This window comes from Orycteropus afer, unplaced genomic scaffold (assembly GCF_000298275.1).
Source record: "Orycteropus afer afer isolate SDZICR_OR568_19922 unplaced genomic scaffold, OryAfe1.0 scaffold00028, whole genome shotgun sequence".
Classification (NCBI taxonomy): Eukaryota; Metazoa; Chordata; class Mammalia; order Tubulidentata; family Orycteropodidae; genus Orycteropus; species Orycteropus afer.
The window spans coordinates 9,332,235-9,342,572 of NW_006921615.1; the positions used below are offsets into that span (position 1 = coordinate 9,332,235).

Genomic DNA, 10,338 nt, shown 5'->3' on the forward strand with positions numbered 1-10,338 from the left:
TTACCTTGCTCCCGGAGACCCGGTCCCTCTCGGGAGGGTAACAAGGGAAAGTGTTCAGTGCAGATCAGTGAGTAAGCACCAGCCCACCCATGCTTAACTTGCTCCCCCCACTTCTGTATACTTCCTTTCAAAGCTCAGGGCTCTAGGATTATCTTCTGTATCTCTGTCAATTAATTGGTTTTTCTTTGTTGAAGAGGGTCTATGTAGCTTGTCTGCCTTTTCTGCCATTTTACCAGAAAAAAAAGGAAAAAAAAAAAAGTAGGTAAATGCCAATTAATGATACAGAAGAAAAAATGACTGTTTTAGTATCATCAAGATCATAATTGATTTAGGCAAGGATTGTCAGTGAATCATAGAACCATTGGGTAGAGTTGATAAAGTACCAAATTCTGCACTGTCTCAAAGAGTACTACACAGATTACTTATTAGGTTCAAGAGGGAATTTCTGCATTAGTATTGGAGAAATTGGGCAAATAGTACCTTAGCCAAGTGATCAAACCATAGCATCATCAATAGAGGGCTTTGACCTGCTTCAGAATGGTTCCGTGATTGCCATTGTAAACAAAGACCATGTATGCATTGTGTAGCATCCAAATCTGTTCCATGTATATTTTGATCCACGTAGGAAACTAAACAGCTATGCCCTGCTCAAAGATGGCAGCTTACAGCACTGCTTTGAATGTGTGTGTCACTCTCCAGATTCCTGCCGGTAATTTTGCTCTCTAAAAGTCCTGCCACAGTGCTTCCTCCTGAAAGTTTCAGGAGCTTGATGTGGGAGATTAGGTTATTGGCAGGACTCTGGAGGGTAACACACATTCAAAGCGGAGAGGTAAGCCACCAGCTTTGAGCAAGGCACATCTGTTTGTTTCCTACTCAGGTCAAAACACTACAAGCAACAGATTTAGTTGTTGTGCGACACCTGAGTCCTTTGTTTAGGATGGCAGTTAGTGAACTGTTTTAAACTGGCTTGAAGCCCTGCATTGATAACAGTGTAAACTGACATTATGTATCCCCTGGTGTGATGCCATAGAAGGGCACAGCATCACCTGTGTAATATTCCAACCAAAATAGAACTTGAATCTAATTATGAAGAAGCAAATCAGACAAGACAAGATAGTAAGGCTTTCAGTGTCTTGAAAGGCAGAGAAGGCATGGGGGCTGTACTAGATTAAAACAAACTAAAGAGACACCAGTAAGTGCAATGCATGGTCCTTGATTGGGTCCTAAATGTATCCCTTCTTTCTAAAGAAAAATAACTATAAAGAACATTTTTGGGACAACTTAGGAGTTTGATATATGGGTTGTTTACTAGGTAATAATGTATAAATTATAAATTTCTTGGGTGTAATAGTGGTACTGTGGTTAGGTAGGAGAACGTATATTTGTTCTTTGGTGATACCTACTTAAAACATTTAGGGAAAAAATATTCATGATGTCTGACTTTCTAATAGATCAGCAAAATAAAGGGAGATACAAATAGATGAAATTTGCAAAATGTTACATAATAATTGGTGGATCTTGTTGAAGCATATGTAACTATATGGTGCACTACTCTTGCAAGTTTTCTGTAGGTTTGAAGTGTTTCGAAATAAAAATTGTGAGAATTTAGATGTAGTAATAAGTTTTAGTACGAAATTAATGGAATTATTTATTGTCAATTTTGTATAGACTTCTAACATCAGCAGTTCTTCCTTTTGGCAGAATTTTGAAAAGTATTGCCAACATGTAGAATGCTATTATTTTTACCATTATGCTACCTCTTGTTGTTTTTGTTGTTATGTGCAGTTCAGTGGATTCTGACTCTTGGTGATCCCCTGTGACAGAGTAGAACTTTCCCATAGGGTTTTCTAGGCTGTAGTCTTTACAGGAGGAGTCCTGGTGGTACAGTGTTTAACGCACTTGGCTACTAACTGAAAGGTTGGTGATTCAAATCCACCAGCTGCTTCATGGGAAAAAAAATATGGCAGTCTGCTTCTGTAAAGATTTATAGCCTTGGAAACCTTATGGGGCAGTTCTATTCTATCCTACAGGGTCGCTGTGATTCCAAACTGACTTCACAGCAGGGGGAGTGGGTTTTTTGGGTTTTTTCCAATCTTTACAGGAACAGATTACTATGCCTTTCTCCCGTGGAGCTACTGGGTAGATTCATACCACTAACCTTGCAGGTAGTGAGCACTTAACCATTGTACCACCAGAGCTCCTTATGTTACATAAGAGATACTATAATTTACTTTTGATTATCTCTGTATTATAGTGATTGATTCCAAAGAAAGGTGATCCCACAGAATGTGGAAATTATAGAACAATATCATTAATATCGCACGCAAGTAAGATCTTACTGAAGATAATTCAGAAACGTTTGCAGCAGTATATTGACAGAGAGCTTCCAGAGGTTCAAGCCGGATTCAGAAGAGGACGTGGAACAAGGGATATCATCGCTGTTGTCAGATGGATCTTGGCTCAAGGCAAAGAATACTAGAAAGATGTTTACTTGTGTTTTATTGACTATGCAAAGGCATTTGATTGTGTGGCTCATGACAAATTATGGATAACATTGAGAAGAATGGGAATTCCCGAGCACTTGATTGTACTCATGAGGAATCTGTACCTTGACCAGGAGGCTGTCGTTCGAACAGAACAAGGGGACACTACATGGTTTAAAATCAAGAAGGGAGTGCGTCAGGGTTGTATACTTTCTCCACGCTTATTCAATCTATATGCTGAGCAAATAATCCGAGAAGCTGGACTATATGAAGAAAAACGTGGTATCAGGATTGGAGGAAGAATCATAATCATTAACAACTTGAGATATGCAGACGATACAACTTTGCTTGCTGAAAGTGAGGATGACTTAAGGCACCTACTGATGAAGGTTGAAGAATACAGTCTGCAGTATGGATTACGTCTCAATATAAAGAAAACAAAAATCCTCACAACTGGAACAATGAGCAGCATCACAATAATTGGAGAGAAGATTGAGGTTGTCAAGGAATTCACGTTGCTTGGTTCTACAATCGATGCCAATGGAAGCAGCAGTCAGGACATTAGATGACGTGTAGCACTGGGAAAGTCAACTGTGAAGGAACTGTTTCAAGTGCTGAGGAGCAAGGATATCTCCTTGAGGACTAAGGTGCGCCTGACACAAGCCATGATATTTCCAATCGCCTGGTATGCATGTGAGAGCTGGACATGAATAAGGAAGACCGAAGAAGAGTTGATGCTTTTGAGTTGTGGTGCTGGCGAAGAATGCTGAAAGTACCGTGGACTGCTAAAAGAACTAACAGATCTGTCCTGGAGGAAGTGCAGCCAGAATGCTCCTTGGAAGCAAGAATGGCCAGACTTTGTCTCACCTATTTTGATCATGTTGTCAGAAGGGACCATTCCCTGGAGAAGGATGTCATGCTTGGTAGGGTGGAGGGTCGACGAAAGAGGGGGAGGCCTTCAACAGCATGGATCGATACGGTGGCTTCAATGATGAGCTCAAGTATAGCAGGGATTGTGGGGCTGGCGCGGGATCGGGCAGTGTTTCGTTCTGCTGTGCATGGGGTCACTATGAGTCGGAAATGACTCCATGGCACTTAAAAACAACAACAACAAATAGTGATTGAACTGTTATGAAAAGTAATGTTATGATTTTGGGCTATCCATATTCCTTCTCTTTTACTCCCAGGGCTGCAGAAAGCTATTAATTGCTTCATAATGTTTTTCAGTTGTCTTTTCTTAAGTAAATTCCATCTAATTTAAAGATATTTAACTTTCCTTGTATAACGACCACTGTTTTAGGTAACGAAATTAAAGGAAGATGAATATAATATGATATGGCTCTGTTTTGAGAGACCTCATAGTTTAATAATAATATATTTAGTCACTTAGGCCAGCTGAAACATAGGTGTTAAGTGCTATAAACAATAGTCATAAAAAATCTCATTTTATAGATGAGGAAACTAAGGTACAGAAAGAGTAAGTACCTTGCCCAAGAAGAAAGTTAGTACAAGGCAGAGTTCTGAGCACAGGCCATCTGGGTCCTTAATCTATGCCATGGAATGCTGAGGGATCAGTTACTTTTGTTTGGGGCTTGGAAGCATTTAGGAAATGTTTCAGACCTTTGATAGCATTTGACCTGGGTCTTGAGAGGACATCTAGGATTTTGCCAGATCCTGGTGAGAGATAACAACACAGACAGACAAATAGCAAACATTGGTCAAAAGAAGCATGAAAATACATTGCATGTTGGGAATACCAAATAGTTCATGGCGGCCAGATCATAAACGTGGAACAAAGTGAAACTGGAAGGAGAGTTTCAGCCATATGGTGAAGGGCCATCCATGTGTGCTCTGCTAAGAAGATTGAACTTTATTTGTACGTAATTGGTAACAATGGAAGGATTTTTAAACTGGAACATTTATAAAAAGTTGTGGCAGCACTGGGGAGGCATGATTGAAGACAGTCAGGGAGACCAATATAGAGCTGTTGATTCGGTCTGTGATTGTCTTAACTAGGGCAGAGGACATGATGGAATCAAGAGACATAAGATGGGACCAGGAGAGTATAGTTTTTGTGTGGAAATTAAAATCAAAGGAAGATCTCAGATAACTTTAATGTTCTAGCTTGATTAACTTAGTGTGTAGTGATGTTTTTAATTCATGATCAGAAACAAAAGGATAAACAGCAGCATACTTGAGGAAATGGTTTTGGATGTGTTGAAGTATCCATTGAACTTTCAGGAGAGGTTCTAATATATGCTATTATACTCTAGCTTTGCCTTGGTATTATAGAGTCCATGGCAAGATGGTATTTGTAGGGTACTTAAATTTATGTTTGTCAGATATGTTTTCAGCTACATTTTCAAAATAATTGCTGGTATAGTTGTAGCATGTTTGTTGGTAAGGTATATTTTACTGATGAATTGTAGCTTCACGAGCAAGGGGAAAAAAGACTTTCTCATGTATTGAAGTCTGGTATAGTTGAACTGACAGCATTATTGACTTAAAATTTAAACTTGCTTGAACTACTGATATATAATTTTAAAAGCCTGCAACATGGGAGGTTTTTCCAAGGTGTATCATTTTTCCTTCTTCCTACTGTAGAGGAAAGAAAAGCATACTTAAAATTGTATGGGTGTGGGTGTATGTTTTGCAAATGAGGTGGGGGAATGTGTAGCATTTAAAATTATATGTGTGTGTGTGTGTGTGTGTGTGTGTGTGTGTGAAAAACATAAAATACAAAAATGTGTTAAAAAAATGCTTCCTAAAGTGATTCTTTGATAATTCATAGTCATAAATATGAAAGATAGCAAGAGACCTGCTAGATCTCAGCAGGGTTGTTCCTGGAAATATGTATTTTATTATTCTCTTGGGTTGCCTTGAATTATTTGGTGTTTTCCTTTTGGTAGAGAAAGGGATTATACTTTGAAGAAGTCAGGGGAGGAAGTGTAGAAGAACAAAAAAAAAATACCAAATGGCAATTTAGATCAATCTTAATTTTTCACAGCTTGACCTTCTCTAAAGTCACATTTAACAGAAACATTAATTAGATTTCAGTGCCCCACTGAGTTTTAAAATTAAACATATTCCTGGAACCAACTGTAACATTTTATCACTAATAATATAATGAAGAATATGCTTAGTCTTTTGAAAAATGGGAATTATAACAATATCTTTTACTCATTAGTGATCATCTTTTATTATTAAAAAAAAGTCAAACTTTTTAAGAGTTGAGAAGTGATTTAATTAAGAGTTTTGAGAATATGCCTGAAAGTGGACTTTCAGTAAGATGGTGGAATAGGCAGATAAGCTCCACAGACCCTCTTCAACAATGAAAAGAAAAACCAATTGACAGAGATACAGAAGGTAATCTTGGTGCCCTGAGCTTTGAAAGGAATTATACAGAAGTAGATTAGATACCAACTAGTAGAAAAACCTGAACAAAAACAGTTAGTACAGAGATGGTTGGAGCAGTGGCCTGTCAGCTACTGTGACAGGACCAACAGCCTGAATATTTCCAAGTGGTGTTGGGACCTGAGAATTGAGCTAAAGATCAGCCCTAGTCACCAAGGGTTGCAGGGACGACTGCACCTGTGGCCTATGACTAGGAAGGGAAATAGCAAGGAGGGAGACAATCTGAGCTGTGGACTCCCAGTTGTCCGGAGGGCACAGCCATTTTGATTGTTTACACGCAGTGGCCATTTTGGATTTTAAAGTGACAGCATTCTCGTTTGGATTCCAGGGACCTAAGAATAGGCTCTGTTTGCCAAGGTTGGCAGGGACATATGGGAGGCAGACAAAGAGAAAGGAGACAGGTGGTGAGTGTATAAACCAAAAAAAAGAAAACCTCACTGCCACTGAGTCAGTTCTAACTCATAACGACCCCTTCTTGGGTTTCTGTGGAGGTATCACTATGGAAGTAGATTGCCCAATCTTCCTTTTGAGTGTATAAGTGCTGCCAACTAACGAATAGAGAAGCACAGCACAGTACCTTGCTTACTTAGATAACATACAAAGAAAACAAAAATCGTGGGCAAGTCACTCCAACATACAGTCACCAGTTAAATATAAACACAACAATGTCATAATGCCTCGGAGACAACAGAGCATCACAGTCCACACAAAGAAGCAAGATAAAGCAGGAGAAACAAGAGACAAGGATACAGACCCAAAACACGTCCCTGAGGAGGGCACAGCATTGGAACTCCCTGATAAGGAATTCAAAAGAATTATATTTAGGTACTTTCAACAGATTGAGAGACAGATCAAGGAAAACACTGACAAAATTGGAGAAAACCCTAGAACAATTTTGAAAGACAGTACAAGAAAAATATAACAAAATAAATGAAAAATTAGAACTAATACAAAATCTACAGACAGAAATCCAAAAGATTAATATTAAATTTTCAGAAATAGATAACACATTGAATGGGCAAAGGAGTAGAATTGAATCAATGGAAGGCAGAATTAGTGAGATTAAAGACAAATACCTCAATACTTCTTTGGAAAGGGATCAATCAGAAAAAAAGATCAAAACAAAATGAAAAAGCCTAAGGTTCATGTGGGATACCATCAAAAGGATTAACCTACATGTCATCAGAATCTCAGAACAGGCAGAGATAAATAAAACCACAGAAAAAAATTGTCGAAGATTTGTTGAAATTGAATTTGCTTGGTATGATGAAAGATGAGAATATATCCATTCAAGAAGTCCAAGGAACCCCAAACAGGATAGACCCCAAAAGAAAATCACCAAGACATATCAACATCAAACTCACCAAAACCAAAGACAAAGAAAGAATCTTAAAAGCAGCATGGGAAAAATGAAAAGTTACCTACAAGGGCAACCAATAGCAATAAGCTCAGATTTCTCAGCAGAAACCATGCAGGCGAGAAGACAATGGGATGGAAATATAAAACCCTGAAAGAGAAATATTTCCAGCCAAGAATTAGGTACCCAGCAGAAGTGTCCTTCAAATATGATGGTGAAATTAGAGCATTTCTAGATAAACAGAAGTTAAGGGAATTTGTTAAAACCAGACCAACCTTACAAGAGATGCTAAGAGGAGTTTGGGCAGAGGACCAACAACAGCACACAACAAATGACCATTAATGCACATGATGACATAACCCAGAAACCAACCCAGTTATGAAAGTATCCAAAGTAAATAAGATTGTATCAGGGAACCAGAGACATGGATTGGCAAATGAAGACAACTACAAACCAAAAAGAAGGAAAAAACTGTGTAGATACACAACTTCTAAATGGTAGAGAAGTCAAGACAGCTGTAAGATAGAATGGACTGTTCTAAACTTGGAAAGAAATTATAAATCACAGGGTAACCTCAAAGAAAAGTGATAAACCTTCACATAAAAATAAAAAATAGGACCAGTAAAAATATTTAGCAAATACTAAAACAGTAGCAATGAAGGAAGTGATAACATGATTCATAAACAAAATGAGCTCAGCACAGAAAATTATATGGAAGAAACCAACACCACGAAAAAGCACATAGCAAAATGACAGCAACAAATTCATAGTTGTTGATAATTGAATATCTGACAAGGGACTTATCTCTAAAATTTATAGAACACTCCAACACTTCAACAACAAAAGAATTAACAATCCAATTTAAAAAAATGGGCAGAAGACATGAATGGACACTTCACCAAAGAGGATATTCAGGCAGCCAGTAAATACATGAAGAAATGCTTATGATCATTAGCCATCAAAGAGATGAACATCAAAACAACAATGAGATATCATCTCACCCCAGCACTAATGGCAAAGTTCAACAAGACAGAAAATAAAAATGCTGGCGAGAATGTGGAAAGATTGGGACTTTCATACACTGCTGGTGGGACTCTAAAATGGTACAACCACTGTGGAAAATAGTATGGCGATTCCTTAAAAAGCTGGAATTAGAAACACGATTTGACCTAGCAATCCCATTGTTGTTGTTGTTGTTGTTATGTGCCGTCGAGTTGGCCCCGACTCATAGCGACCCCTCCTTGGGTTTCCGAGGCAGTATCACTACGGAAGTAGGATTGCCCAACCTTCCTTCCGAGGAGTGGCCGTTGGGTTTGAACCGCCAGCCTTCTGGTTAGCAGTCAAGTGCTTTAGCCACTATGCTACCAGAGCTCCTAGCAATCCCATTACTAGTTATATATCCTAAACAAGTGAGAGCCAGGACAAGAACAGATATATGCACACCCATCGCAGCACTATTTACAATAGCCAAAAGATGGAAACAGCCTAGGTTCCCATCAACAGAAGAATGGATAAGCAAACTGTGGTACATACACAGTGGAATACTATGCGACCCTAAAGAATAATGTAGAATCTGCAAAACACTTTATAATGTGAATGAACTTGGAGGACATTATGCTGAGTGGGATAAGTCAATCACAGAAGGACAAATATAGTATTAGTTCATTATTGTACAAAGTCAAGGAAAGGTTTATATGTGGATGGGAACTTTCTTTGTTGGTTAGCAGGGGTGGAAGGGGAGGGGAGGGAACACTGCAAAAAAAATGCATTGATCCATGTTTCTCTAGTTTTGTATATTTCATTATGCATACATTATATTTCAATAAAATACATTAAAAAAAGAATATATCTAAAAGTAAAATTACATGAAAACTCAGGATTTTCTTTAGAATAAGACGCTTTTTAAATATTGATGATGGGCATATACCATCGGCCAACATGATACCTTAAGTCAGTACAGTGTAGTGGCTAAGAGTGCACTGAAGGAGACATCTGGCTTCATCTCCATATGCTTTCTATGTAGAATTGGATAGGTGTAATCCTGTTTGAAGATGGTTAAAAGAGAAGGAACTTGTAGATAGTATCTCTTTAAAAGAGTCCATGGACCTTAGCAGCACTATTTACAATAGCCAAAAGATGGAAACAACCTAGGTGTCCATCAACTGAGGAGTGGATAACCAAACTATAGTACCTACACACGATGGAATACTATGCAATGCTAAAGAATAATGTAGAATCCTCAAAACACCACATAATGTGGATAAACTTGGAGGACATTGTGCTGAGTGAAATAAGTCAGCCACAAAAGGACAAATGTTGTATTAGTCCATTATTGTAAAAGTCAAGGAAAGGCTTATCTATGGAAGGTAATTTTCTTTGTTGGTTACCAGAGGTGGGAGGGGAGGGGAGGGAACACTGTTAGATAGATAGAGATAAGTATTGATTTGGGTGAAGAGAAGGGCAATCTACCAAATATGAGTGAACAATATGGTACCATTGAGGAAGAAAAAGACATAGAGAGGTACATGAGAGGTACAGACAACAAAGACGAACCCTTTTGCACGTACAGTACTGCATTGTCAGTGAAGGAAAACATAGTTATACAGGTGAATAGATGGGTGGACAGGCTGAACATATTAGGTATGTCTATGAAGCAGGGAGGAGCTCTGGTAGCATAGTGCCTAAGACATTTGACTGCTAACCAGAAGGCTGGTAGTTCAAACCCACCTGCCACTCCTCGGAAGGAAGGTTGAGCAATCTACTTCCGTAGTGATACTGCCTTGGAAACCCAAGGAGGGGTCGCTGTGAGTTGGGTCTGACTCGACAGCACATAACAACAACAACATGAAGCGGGGAGTGTACCCAAGAACATGTATAGGGTTGACAGACAATGGTGCTATAAGTTTCTGTGTATGATCCGAATTCCCAGGTGTATAGTAGAGCTGACAAGGGGCAACGTTGTAGTCACTGCTTGGTCACAGCCGGCTACCCAGAGGGACCGAGTAGTTGAACCTGTGGGCTCGGGACCATAGTCACAGGGGACATCAAGCTCAATTGGCATAATACACTACACAAAACATTGTT

At 38.8% G+C, this 10,338-nt stretch overlaps 1 protein-coding gene across 1 annotated transcript in view; it reads left to right on the forward strand.

The window, feature by feature from the left end:
* Positions 1-10,338, forward strand: part of USP6NL (USP6 N-terminal like) — a 257,499-nt gene that overhangs the window by 170,009 nt on the left and 77,152 nt on the right. The gene's annotated exons all lie outside the window — the stretch shown is intronic.